Here is a 13,811-nt window from a genome sequence, read left to right as displayed (position 1 = left end):
TTTACTCTTACATGCTTGGCAAAAAATAGAAGTTGGTGTCAATCACTTCCAGTTTCCTCAATTCACAGCTAGGATCAATTTGTTACAATGTTCCTTCGTAAATTTGACCATTATAACTACGAACAGGTATATGATGAAATTGAAGATTTACGAAAATTTGAAAACGAGTCTTTGATTGATTTTACCATTCGATTTCATTTAAATTTCTTGAGATTTAAAATTAAAGAAAAACCCTGAGAAGAGGAATTATTAGATTGGTTTGAATATATTTGCTCTCTTCCTCCCATTCATAATCCATGTGAAATTATTTCAAACTTTGCTTAATCTTCTTCCAATTTCATTAACATAATTGAGAATTCCAATATGGAGGTGCAAACAAATTATGATGAAGTGGCCTCTCTTATGTATGATCAATTTCTTCATTTAATACACACTTCCTATGGTATTAATAATGATCAGGAGGCACCTTCACATGTCAGTGAATCTCAATTACAAATCTTGCAGAATTTTGATATTCAAATGCAAGAAGATATTAGCAATAATATTGAGGAAAATACCACTTTGAAATATGAAAATCAATATGCATTAAATTAAGAAAATCAAAACATAAATTAGCAAGTATAAGAAGAAATCAAAGTTTCCAATAACACGCAACTTGCTGTACAAATTTCTGAATTCTTTTGCGATGAATAAATGTCAAATTCAAAACAACAAAACAACATTCCTAAAGAAAGCACAAGTACACAAATGAATGATCTAAAATCTGAAATTTACAATGAGAAAAATGCACAAGAGTTCTGAAATAAAGACACTTTTAAATCAATTGCTTCTAATTCTCATTTTTCCCTTTATCCTGATATTTTTGTTGATAGCAATTTATCCTCTCTTAACATTAATGATATTTCAAAAAAAAGAAAAAAAAAGAGGTTGATCATAATGAATTGCCAATTAGTTTTTATGGAGATAGAGAATTAATTATTGATCATTCATCTAGCATTAATGAACATATGTTTTATATTCCTTCTTGTTTTGATACATTGGATAAGATCGAAGGGAATTCTCATGAATGTCGTGATGTCATTTATGATAGTTAATTGGACATTGTGGACATTGATTTGTCTACTTCACTATTGAATCCTCATGCTCAAAGTCTAATCAAATGTGAAAATGAAGAACACTCTAATTCAGAAATTGTTTCAAATAATTAATCACACTCATGATTTCAGCATTCGAGAGAACATCCCAATCTATGATTTATATGATGATCAAGATCTCATTCCTATTCATAGTCATGATTCTCTTTCTAATTCACAAGTTGGTATTAGAAATCATTCAAATTCTATTATTCTGACTAAGTCTTGTGAAAAGGAAATTGTTTTAAATCAATCCCAATTGTGTTGTTACAATAATTGTAACACTAGTGTAAACTATGATTTGATTTTATTATTTTTCCTTCACTTATTTTGTTTAAATTCAGATTTGTTTTCTGTTTTTAATTTTCGATTTTTAGATCATTTATGTTGGCATATTGAGCAGCTCAGTATTGAACATTCAATTGATGTGTTGTCTGAATGGGAAAATGAAGTTTCAGATTCTAATCATGAACATCAAGAGCTATTTCTCTTCCAATTTCAACTGATGTTCATTTATTATTGATTACTTCTACCTTCTCAAAAGTAGTGTCAACAAGAGAGTGTGTTTTCACAATATGACCAACAATCTAATTCAATTAACAATCTTCCACTATATTTAATATATTTTCATCCATTTTTCATAGACCCCTTTGAAAAATATTTGGAAAGTTTTCCTTCATGGAAGATTGTTAATAGTTTAACACTTGTACATAACATTAAAAAATTTATGCATGCCATTGTATCTAAAATATAATTCTCATGATTTGCCTGTCATCTTCTCTTTTGAACATCTCCCAATCAATAGTAGAAATCCGTCCAGATTTTTATGATCTAATTGAGATTCAACTCGAAAGGACATTTCAAGAGAAGGTAATTGTAAATAATATATTAGCAATAATTGTGCATTATTCTTACAGATTTATTTTCCTTAGCTTAATTTTATTTGTATTTTTGTTACTAAAGATTGACTTGTACATACATGCAGGAATTAAAATGAGAGAGTGGTTACATTGGAAGTATGACTATACCTAGTCATGTTTCCTTAATTAAGTTAGTAGGAATAGATTAATTTAGATTAGATTTATTTTCTGTTAGCACCTATTTCATTATTTTAGATTTCAATAAAGCAAGTAATGAATCTGACTTTTTATGGGCATTCCCTTTCATTTTCGAAAAAGCAGCTTAGAATATTTTAGAAGCTCTTAGATCATACACATTTGTGAAAAGCACTTGATTGTCTTATTTTGCAAAACAATCATCACAATGGCTATACATGAAGAAATTCCAAGAATTTTCTACAGCTTAACAATTTTGGATTCGTAAGTATTTCTGAAAAGGAGCTCGTTTTCACCACTCTTGTATTCTGATGTAAATTGGAGGTGGATGAAATTTAATGAAAATTCATTACTTGGCCTTTTGAAGATAAAATAAGTATACTGAACATGGGAGAAATTGAAGATTCATGAGGTAAAATTTACAGTGAATTTTCTTCCAGGTATGCATTTTAAAGGTTCATCTTCATCTATTGTTTGATTTTCTTTTTCATGATTTATTTCCTATTTATGTTTTGTTTATTTTTGCAGGTCTTCATTTCTTTGATTTTGGAGACTTGAAACAAGCAAGCAACTATTTTAAATCTGTAGCATGCTCAGGGAAGTATTAGTTGTTTTGTTAGAATTTGAAGATTCATTAATTTTCCTTATATATTTCATTAAAATTCTATTTAGACTTTTAAATACATTATTGGGAAATTCATGTTGGATCATTATAATATCGCAACTCTCCTCATGAGAAAGTTGTGATAACATCTTCCTCCGATTGAATAATCTGATGGTTAATCAAATTATTGAATGGAGCTTTTATAGAAAGGAAAAATTGAGTTGGGCACTTCTAATTTGGATACTTTAAAATGTCCCAATCTCATCGTATTTACGTATATCATTATCATATCATCCTATTGTTGGGACATTTCATATAAAGCATCAATCGAATTATTGCGATATCCACCCAATTTCAGACCCGATACCACATTTAATTCTAGTTCTGAAAGATATCGCATCCATTTATAAATCACAATTTTAGTTGAAGCGCATGTTTTAAAAGTTCAGATGTCCTAGACTTGATACCACATTTAAATTCAGTTTTAAAAGGTATCACATCCACTCATAAAATCGCAATTTCAATTGGGATATACATTTAAAAGTTCTGATATCCCGATCTGATAAGAGATTGAATCTATTTAATAAAAATATTGTGTTTGTTCTACATTGCACATCGACGTATCAACGATGTTACATCTCATTTTAAATCATCTGATCATTGATCTATTATCAAGCCCAAAGATTGTCCCAGAAAGATTCCACGTCACATATCGCAAATCGCATATTGGAGGTTTCAAATAAGATTGCACCAAATATCTTTGATCCTACGATAGCCCCATCGCCTTCAATCTCCAATAAAACTTTTCATGATATCGCATCCTCCATACCACATCATCCATCTCATAGCATTTGATCATAAGCATTCCCAATAGGTAACTTGCGATACAAGATTTGTTATGAAACCAACTCACAAAAAGATAGAAAAGATAGTTAAATGCCTTAGAATTCAGCCTCTTCGAGGGGGTAACCTCCTTTACATTACACAAAGGAACAATTATTCGATGATACAAATGACAAGACATCCTTTCTATATATAGGAGTCTAAGGAGTCATAATATAATCAGAGCCAACATAACAATAATAATGTAAGGGCATAATAATAACAATAGTGGGCTTCTATGGGGCACAATAGTAACAATATAAGGACTACATGGGTACAACAATATAATAAGGGGGCTGTACTAATAACAATAAGGAGTTACACTAGTAGTATAGGGGCCTAACATGCCCCTCTCCTTCAAAAAGTTTTGTCCTCAACGCTTGAGTAGTTCTTGATGCTTCTATAGAATATTCTTGTCCTCCCATGTGGAATATTCAACGGGTAAGTTCTTCCACTTGATGAGATACTCTGAAATTGATTGATTTCATAGCTTTCGAGTTCTTGTTTCTGTGACTGCTCCAGGTTCCAATATGATTTTTCCTTCATCTTCAAGTTCTGGCAATATTGTTTGAATTGGGATCTTCTACAACTTTTGAATGAGTGGCCACACTTCTTCGTCCTTCTTCCATTCATCCCTTGCTTCGTTTATCCAATCTGGTTGGATAATAGAAATAGCAAAAAACAATGCTTCCACATCCTCATATTTTCTTGAGAGTGCATCTGCAACAAAATTTTGCTTCCATTTTCTATAGATGATGTCAAACTCATAACCCAATATATTTGTGACCCATTTTTTCTATTCTTCTATAGATAATATTTGTTCTAAAAAGTATTTAAGACTATCATGATCTATTTTTACCTTGAAGTGTCTTCCCATTCAGTAAGGTGGCCATTTCTTAAGTGCATGTAGTATTTCCAACCTCATAGATAGCTTGCTTGACATGTAGTAGTAAAAATATCCAATCACCTACATCAAAACATTTTTCACCACAATGTTGATCTACCTGTTTTTTCATTCGATTTTGCACCAAGGTGGTGTTATCCTTTAAAAGTTGGAGAACTTGTTGTTGATGCTCGATGTGATATTTCACTGCTTGAACCCTTTTCTTCTTGATATGTCCTTCTATTTTGAGAGTTTGAGGAATGGTAATTTCTTCCAATGCTTTACAATATATGGTCGGATTCATTTCTTGATGCTCGATGTGATCTTTCACTTCTTGAACATTTTTCTTCTTGATATGTCCTTCTATCTTAATAATTTGAGGAGTGGTAATTCCAGCCAATGGATTACAAGATATGTTTGGATTCATTTCTTCTTTATCGATGTGATCTTTCACTTCTTGAACCTTTTTCTTCTTGATATGTCCTTCTATCTTGAGAGTTTTAGGAGTGGTAATTCTTGCCAATGCTTTACAAGATATGGTCGGATTCATTTCTTCTTTCTCCAGGGTTGGTTCTTGGTGTATATACTCTTCTTTTGATGTTTCTTGATCCTTTTCTTCCTCCTCTTCATAATCTATGTAAAATAATTTCTTCTCAGCACACTTATGACCTTTAGTACATTTGCTATCACAATTGTAACAAAGCCCTTTTTCTCTTTTCTCTTCCAATTGTTGTGGTGTAACCCTTGTAGGTTGTGGAAGGCTAGGAGAAACAACACTTCCATTATTATAGCTGTGAGGGGTAGACTTCCTTGTTGCCATAATTTTACTTTCCACTATGTAATAAAGCTCTTTTACTTTTTCCAATTGTTTTGGTGTTGCTCTAAAGAAGGTGTTGCTCTTTGTATCCTCATAATGTGCTATTATTTCCTCCCTAAAAATTGACCACGTAACAAGTTGTTTACGAGAACAAAGCCCTTTATACCATAAAAATTAATCTAGTTCTAAATATGAAGATGCAATACATACCTTTTGTAATAGTGGTACACCATGTAGATCAAAATATTACTCCATCTGAAGTATCCAATTTACCGGATCCTTGCCATCAAACTTCGTCATATCGCCTTTTCTTGATTTTAGGAGCTCAGCCTTGAAACAACTATAACTCTGTAATTTGGTTCTTCCAGTTCTGAAATTATGACTTTCAGTAGCCCTATGTGTCGTCTTTCGAATGCCACCAGTCTGATCCAAATTGGATTCTCCAAGGAAGAGTTATGCCAAATCTCCCACGGTGACCTGATTATAGACTAGTTCAGTAGAGTGAACTTGTATGACGTGCCACAAGTCACTGTTTCGACCTTTGTCTCTAAAAATATATATATAAGAAACTATAGTCCATCCTATTTTTGTACCTTCTTACGAAATTTCAATCCGATGCTCAGAGAGAAAGTTATGTCGATTTTCCCCAGGTCACTTGTTTGGAATGTAATTTAGGAGTCTACAAAAAGACCAAATTCCTCTAATCATATCTCCACAAATATAGTGCAAAAAGCTCTAAAATTTGGACCTAAGGTTCAGTGCGATTTCATCTCAAATGGGTTTTTTTTTAGCTTCTAAAACATCGCAGAAAAAAAGTTATAGTGAAAATTCCACGATGACCTATTTGGAGCAGTGAAACCCCAAAATCCAAAGCTCTGATACCAAATGTTATGAAACTAGCTCACAAAAAAATAGAAAAGATAGTTGAACACCTTAGAATTCAACCTCTTCGAGGGGGCAACCTCCTTTACATTACACAAATGAACAATTCTTGGATGATACAAATGACAATACCTCCTTTCTATATATAGGAGTCTAAGGAGTCATAATATAATCAGAGCCGACATAACAATAATAATGTAAGGGCACAATAATAACAATAGTGGGCTTCTATGGGGCACAATAGTAACAATATGGGGACTACATGGGCACAAAAATATAATAAGGGGGTTGTACTAATAACAATAAGGGGTTACACTAGTAGTATAGGGGCCTAACAAGATCCTTGATATAACTTCTCGCTTGCCATATCACGAAATTCAATCAGTTGTTCTCCTTTTGTACACCTGATATTGAAACTCCAATAAAATTCCTACGATATACATTTTTGCTCGTATCTTTAATCAAGGCCTATTGGAATTTCATAATATCGCATGTTTCAAAAAATACAGCTATAATATTCCGTCAATACTTTTCTATGATAACACTCATATGTGTAGAAACTCGGAAATTTAGGTTATGGGTAAATGATCATATTCTGTCTCTCATTGGTACAACTAGAATCAAATGCTTACGCTCATTATAAAACTCATATTTTATACAAATGGAGGAAATTTTTGCACAAAACTCTTAGAAAAAATGACCTTATCTATGAGTTTATATATGCGTGTTCCAAATATTCAAATTGTGAAGATAAAGTTGAACCATTGCATCACAATTACCAAATTGTTTCCCTTTAGTCATATTCATTTCTTCCAAAGGGACTCAAAGCCTCTAACTAATGAAATTTGATATCCTAATGTGCTACTTAACAATTTTCTAGACTTTTCTTATGATTTCAAATTTGTAGACTCTTGGATTTGTATTATATCAGAAGTATTTAAAAACAAATTCCAAGATAAACTTCTTTAAGCCTCACATTTCATTTTACCACTATCATATCCATTACATCTATGAAAGGAAAAATTCACTATGACGAAGTGAAGTCTTGTTCCATTATCTTTGAATATGTATGCTACTTTCATGTTATCATGATGACTCAAAGCTTGGATATGTTTCAATCATAACTTTGTGAAATCCAAGAATTTAATCATAGGGATGAATTTATGACTAAAGGGATATATATTCTTCATTATATATGCACATGGACCTCTTTTACTCTTCTCGGCAATCTACTTGGCTAATGAAATATTTCATCACCTGTGGTTCATTTAAATTTTTTCCTTTGATTCATTATTGGATGCACATTTTATTATATCAACCATATTTTAGAAAGAATCTTCATTTACTACAAAGGCACTCTTGAGCATCCACTATGGTAATGTAGCAATTCATGGCAAATTTGGAACAGGTAAAAGTAATAGATCATGATTAATTCATTTGGAATTCTCTTTTATTTCGAATTTTGATATTCACCCCATACTTATCATTTAAAGATTCAAATCATCTTCATATATATAATTAATATATTATTTGGGATTTCGAATCAACTTCAATATAATGGGGCTAATACAAACTCAAAATAAAGAAATGAAAGAGAGCATTTATCACTATGATTTATTAAAGAGCATATTTACATTCTCATCTCTGATAAATTTAGTTCACTTTAGATTCCTGGAACATGAAACATTGTTTTCTTCTAGTTTGTTGCTTGTTTTAGTTTAGATTTAATAAGTGATGATTGTGGGTCAATAAGATTTCAGTCAATTCAACTTCTTCACCCTTTTAATTCTAATTAAATGAAGAAGATATCTTTTGTTGGAGAAAATGATACCGCTCAGGTAAGGTTGAATGCAATTCTCCAAATGGTAAGTTGCATGTGCCCACTTTCATTTATTTACTTTTGGTTTCAGTTTTGTTTTTAATTTTTGTTGATATAAAACTCTGTTTTGCAGTCCTAATAAAACTTCTCATGGTTCTAGCAAATCAAATTTGGAATTCACTCTTCTTTGTTCAGTAATGATCCTCATTGAATTATCTACACTAGGGAGCTTCTGAAGCTTTAGTTTGTTTCTTTAAGAATTTCTTTTGTTAGAAAATGGTTAAGATGATGCTTTGAAACAAAACAATTGACACTAGATAGAAATTTTTTCGTTGTCACTGAATTTTATCATCACTGCTATCGAAAGCCAAAATGCTTATAACTCTACGAGATAAAATCTATCTAAATCTCAACAAAATAAGGAACATTAACATGATTATTGTATTTTACTTTGTTTTGTTGAGACATTGGTATAAACTATCATGTTGCAGTGTGTTTAAAAAAAATGGATTTTTCTTTCACCTTTCACCTTCTTCATTTTTATTTTTGATTGATGATTTCTTTTCTTACTTTAGCTTAGAAATTCTTTTTCTTTTCTTTTCATTTTTGTTTTGATTTTGGTGACTCTGCCATGATATATGTGAAAGTACCTTTCTTGTTCAACAATGGTTGACATACAGGGGGGAATCTTAACTCTACCTATATCAGTGAATTTCATTTATCATTAAAGGCATATCCTTATGGAACCATAATTCCTCTTGTTTTAAATCCTTTCCATAGAGGAACACACATCCTTTCTAGGTGATTGAGTTTACTTTTTTAAGGAAAGAATTGATTTGGGTTTAACACAATGAATCCATCGTACCCCTCCACATAAAGTTCTTTGATTGATAGTTGCAGGGAAAGAATTTGGAGCAAACATTATGAAACTATTATGTCCATTAAACATAAATCTCTATTATCATCTCACCTCTTTCACTCAAATGCATCATAAACTATAAGCTTGCAAATATGCTTATCAAAAGGGTGATTAAATAGGAAGCGTGGGAAATAAAAGTAAACCTGTCAGGGCTATGAATGCTCATTGGCAACAAGACTAGGCTTGAATGGCATAAAAGACAACAGGCTCACTGGCAGTGAAGCGATGTCAGATACAATCATAAAATGGATATATGATTTATCAAAAACTCCTATCTCTACCTTCTTCTATTATTATATGAGGTAGTTTTAAAAACAAATTTTCCCAAATTTGGATTCATGACTTTTACTCTAGTCTTCTTTGAGTACTTATCTTTACAGACTCATATTGCTTAATCTATTTTATGTGGGACCTATGGAAATATTTTACTGTTAGACGATTTTGTAAACTCCATTATTTTTAACCTTTGGATAAATTAAAATTCATTATCTTTAACCAGAGATAATTGGTTCTTCCCAGTGTGTCGCCATTGTTGTAGGGAAAACCCTTTCCATTAATTTTTGGCTAAGCATATTTTATGATTTTCATTTAAGTTAATTGTTTTACAATTTTTTCATTTTTTAGTTTTTTTCGGATTTCTATTTTAATTGTTTCATTGAATCCAACCTTTTACAATATTTCTATCGATACTTGTTTCGACTCATTTGACCAACCAGTTTGTAAATGGCATTCCTTTGAAGTTTGATCGTTTTCTCACCTAGACTAAAAATGTCAATAAATGTATAATATTTCAATTTTCATAACTAATTAAGTTCAATAGTCATTCATTGTAAATATTAAATCCTACTTAGTTTTTACTAATATTCTTTCATTTTTCGCTAACTGTCCTACAAAAGGATCTAGCTAAGTTGTACAATGGATGAAAATGCATTTCATGATCTTGGTAATTTACTCCAATTTATTATTATAAAACAAATTGCCAAGCTCGAAACCCGAAAATTGCAAAATGGTTGAAGTGCAATTTGTAGGATTGTTGATTAACATGGGCGCACTTCACCTTCCTTCCAAAATCACCAAAGTAAAATTTGTGATGTGATATTGCGATTTCGATATATCACATATCGCAAAAAAACAAAAGCACTCATTTAAAATTTTGTTTTGAATTGTGACTTGCGATTTGTTTTTGTTTTTATATAACATGTTAAATTTTTAACTCTAAGTTTTTCACACTCCTTTATACCTCCCAGTCCTATGTCACCTACCTCCACCTCATCCTTTATCCCTCCACTCCTTATCCCTCCAAACTCTTCCACCCTCATTAACATTCTCTACCTTCACTTATATGTAACTTGTAAAAAAACAAACAACTTTGTATTTTTTAAAATTAAATTAATATTATTTAATATTATAATAATTATATATTTATTGTAATTCGTTTCTTTAGGTCCGATAGAGCAAAGTTCGGTCTTAGTGGACGTTAACCATCATCATCATCATATTTTTTTTAATTATAACTTTTTATATATTTTAATTATAATATTAATATAATACTATTTTAGTTAAACATTAAATTAAAGTTTGTATTAAGTAATTGTTGTTAATAATTAATTTATAATTAATTAAGTTTAATAATTTAAACATACTTAATTAGAATTACTCAATTAATCACTATAGTTTAATTTAGGATTAGAAATTAATTAAAAATTTCTAATTTTTAGTCCAAGCAACAAAAATTCCGTAATTCTTGCAATTTTAATATACCAACTTCAAAAGCTCATAAATGGAGTTTTACTTGGCCAAATGAGGCCCAAGACAGCGCATTGGAAAGATAGAATTGTGGACAATATTTCTAAAGTGGTTTTATTTCTAGATTTGATCATTTATTGGTTCTAAAATCCAGCAAAAGATTAGGCTCCTAATTTTTAACAAAATCAATTTTCAGAGTTTTATTTTCTACATTTTTATTTGTCCACGACTTCTTCTGAGTGCAGACTCATTGGTCAATAATCTCCTTGGCTAATTAAATCATCACAAGCATCAATATAAAACTCATATTTCCTTTTCTATTATTTATTTAATTGAATTTGATTGGATTTCTTTTAATTCTAGATTTAGCATTCTGATTTTATTTTTGTATTTTAATTTTGTTTTGCAGGAAAACAGTTGAAAAGATGAAGAGAAAAGAATCTCAATCAATGAGAAGGCTCCAACAATAGAAGAATGGAATTTTGAGCCAATGAAAATTGATTAAACATATTTCTTCTTCAACAAACTTTCTTGTTAAGAATTCTTTTGAAACTATTATAAATAGCAGATTGTAGAATGTAATAAGGGCTTCTCTCCCTTGCAATTTTGGAATTATAAAAGCACTTTTGTAATAGGAATTCTGAGTTGTATGTGGGAGGAGAGAATATATCAGATCTAGGACTATTGAGGATTTTTCTTTTGCATTCTAAATTATGTATGATGGAAAAAGTTTGCACTCCTACAGCTCTTGTTATAACAACAGAATTTTAGGCAATCTAAAGGACCATTGGAGACCATAGCCATAGAAATGGATTCAATAATTGGTATTTCTAATACCATTGTTTTAAATAATAGTTTCATTTTATGATGACAAAAATGTGTCATTTTATTCATATTTGTGCACTATTATCGGTATACGTAATTTATCTCAATCATATGTTATTTATCTCTACTCTTATGGGTTGAATTCTGATTTCTAAGTAACTGTTTACTCAGGAATCTGTCTTTTTATACTGGTTTAACAATTCCTCATATTATTGTTTAATTATTCGAATTATGGATTAAACAATCAATATCATTTTTTGAACTTCTTCCTAAATGTTGTTGGTTTATTATTTCAGTTAAGAGGTCTCTGAATAGAATATGTTTTGGTATACATAATGTCCATTAATTGAACTACTTCGTTAGCTTGATATTCATTATAAGCTAGACATATTTAAATCCCAATCATTTAAATATCTTACTCTCATTTGGATTAGATCTATATCTGCTTAATTAAGATAGGATTAGGATTTAGTTCCTTTTGCTTGCATTATAGAATAAGTTTTCATTTAGATTTAATTTTACATTCTTATAAGTCCTCTTCCAAAAGTGGAAAACTTTAGTTGTGGCTTCGCTAAGCCCCAAATCAGCTTAAGGATCACTTTCTTGCCTGATCAGCAAGAGAGTTGATCTGATGTCTCTTCTCCATTGGTGGATGAAATTCATATTGTAAGTCATTTTGGAGATTGAGAGAAGGTAATTAGACCTAGCTGAACCAGTTAAAACCACCATTCCAAATGGAAATGGAGTTGTGTTAAGGTCCGGACCAGTTGGTCATCCTCCAATGCTATTGCAGTGAATTTCGAGGCTTCAACACGACCAAAAGATGTAACCAATACAAGGAAGACGAACATATGGCTATCCAAATGCAAAATTGTCACAAGACACTTTCTATTTTGACCACACACATATTAAGAAGCCAAAATAGGTACAGGCACAAAACTTATTCACATGATGAAAAAGAAGTAGAAAATCAATAAGAAAGAAAAAAATACGAAAAGAAAGAAAATACACAACAAGAAAACATAACTAGAAGACAAGAGAACAAAATGGCTAAAGAAAACATGATGTAGAACTAGAATAAGGAAATGAAGATAGTCTATGGGGAATGAGTGTAGAATGAGTGCAAGAAAGGGAAAACTATGATGCAATTAATCCTACTCCTAACCTAACAGCTAGAAGGTTGAGGTCACGTATAATGAAATTTCTAGCGAAGACATCATAGTTGTTCCCAACCTGCAACCACAAAAAAATGAACAATTAAAATAGATAAAAAGTAATGTGCAACATAAGATATGTGCACAAGAAAAGTAAGGTCTTTCATATGGGTGGAAAGGTGTGATACATCCACTACTTTTACCCAATTCACATGCTTACCTTTTTATGAATACCATTTTTCAACAAACCTCGAAATATTCTTGCAGATGTGCCTTCATCTACACCGAGCCCCTTAACAAGCATGAGGAAAGATTGAAACTTGTTGTTTGCTACAGAGCTTTCCAAGTAAGATTGTTCTAGCCATTCAGTGATTGGATCATAAAATTCATGATGGCCCTCTTGAAAATCCCGAAATCTTAGAAAAGATGAATTTTTAATTAGAAGAGTGGGATCACGATGGGAATCTAGTAAGGGAAGCTATATTTTATCATTTTCAGTGGTCATGCCATGACAATTAGGACCAGCCATAACCATCAATGAAGGTTGAAGTGCTTCTCCTTCTTGACAAAAATACGAATAGGGAGATGTTGAACAATGAATATCAAGGTGTGAAACAACTGTCATTGGATGTGTTGATGGGAAAATGATAAGTTTAATCATAGTCACCAAAGACATAGAGACAATCAGATGAGTTGATTGAAGCACTAGATTCCTAGTTTGAAATTTTGATTTGAAAAATATCGCAAATGCTCTAAACACTCGAACCAATTTCTTTGTGAATCAAATATGACAGACCACCTTCCTGCAACTAGTGACATATTGTACAAGAATTGTAGACATCAAAAGAATTTGAAGAGGATGCTAGCACCACTAATGCATGAGACCATCTGGGACATGGTGAACAAAGAAGAACTTCACTCGTGTGAAAACTTGTGCATTCATTACCACTAGAGAGGATTTCTGGTGAGATGAGAGGAAAAATTTGTAACATCAACTTTGTAAGAAGACCAAGGAGCTTACCATTAAGGAATAAATTCGATAATCATGATTCTTTTAGGAAAGTATATTCCTTGAGATGATCAACTTCCCAA

This window comes from Pinus tabuliformis, chromosome X, assembly GCF_031772625.1.
Source record: "Pinus tabuliformis cultivar Carrire ecotype Pingquan chromosome X, CPIR1, whole genome shotgun sequence".
NCBI lineage: Eukaryota > Viridiplantae > Streptophyta > Pinopsida > Pinales > Pinaceae > Pinus > Pinus tabuliformis.
The sequence above is the reverse complement of the archived record's forward strand: the minus strand, read 5'-3'. Positions refer to the sequence as shown.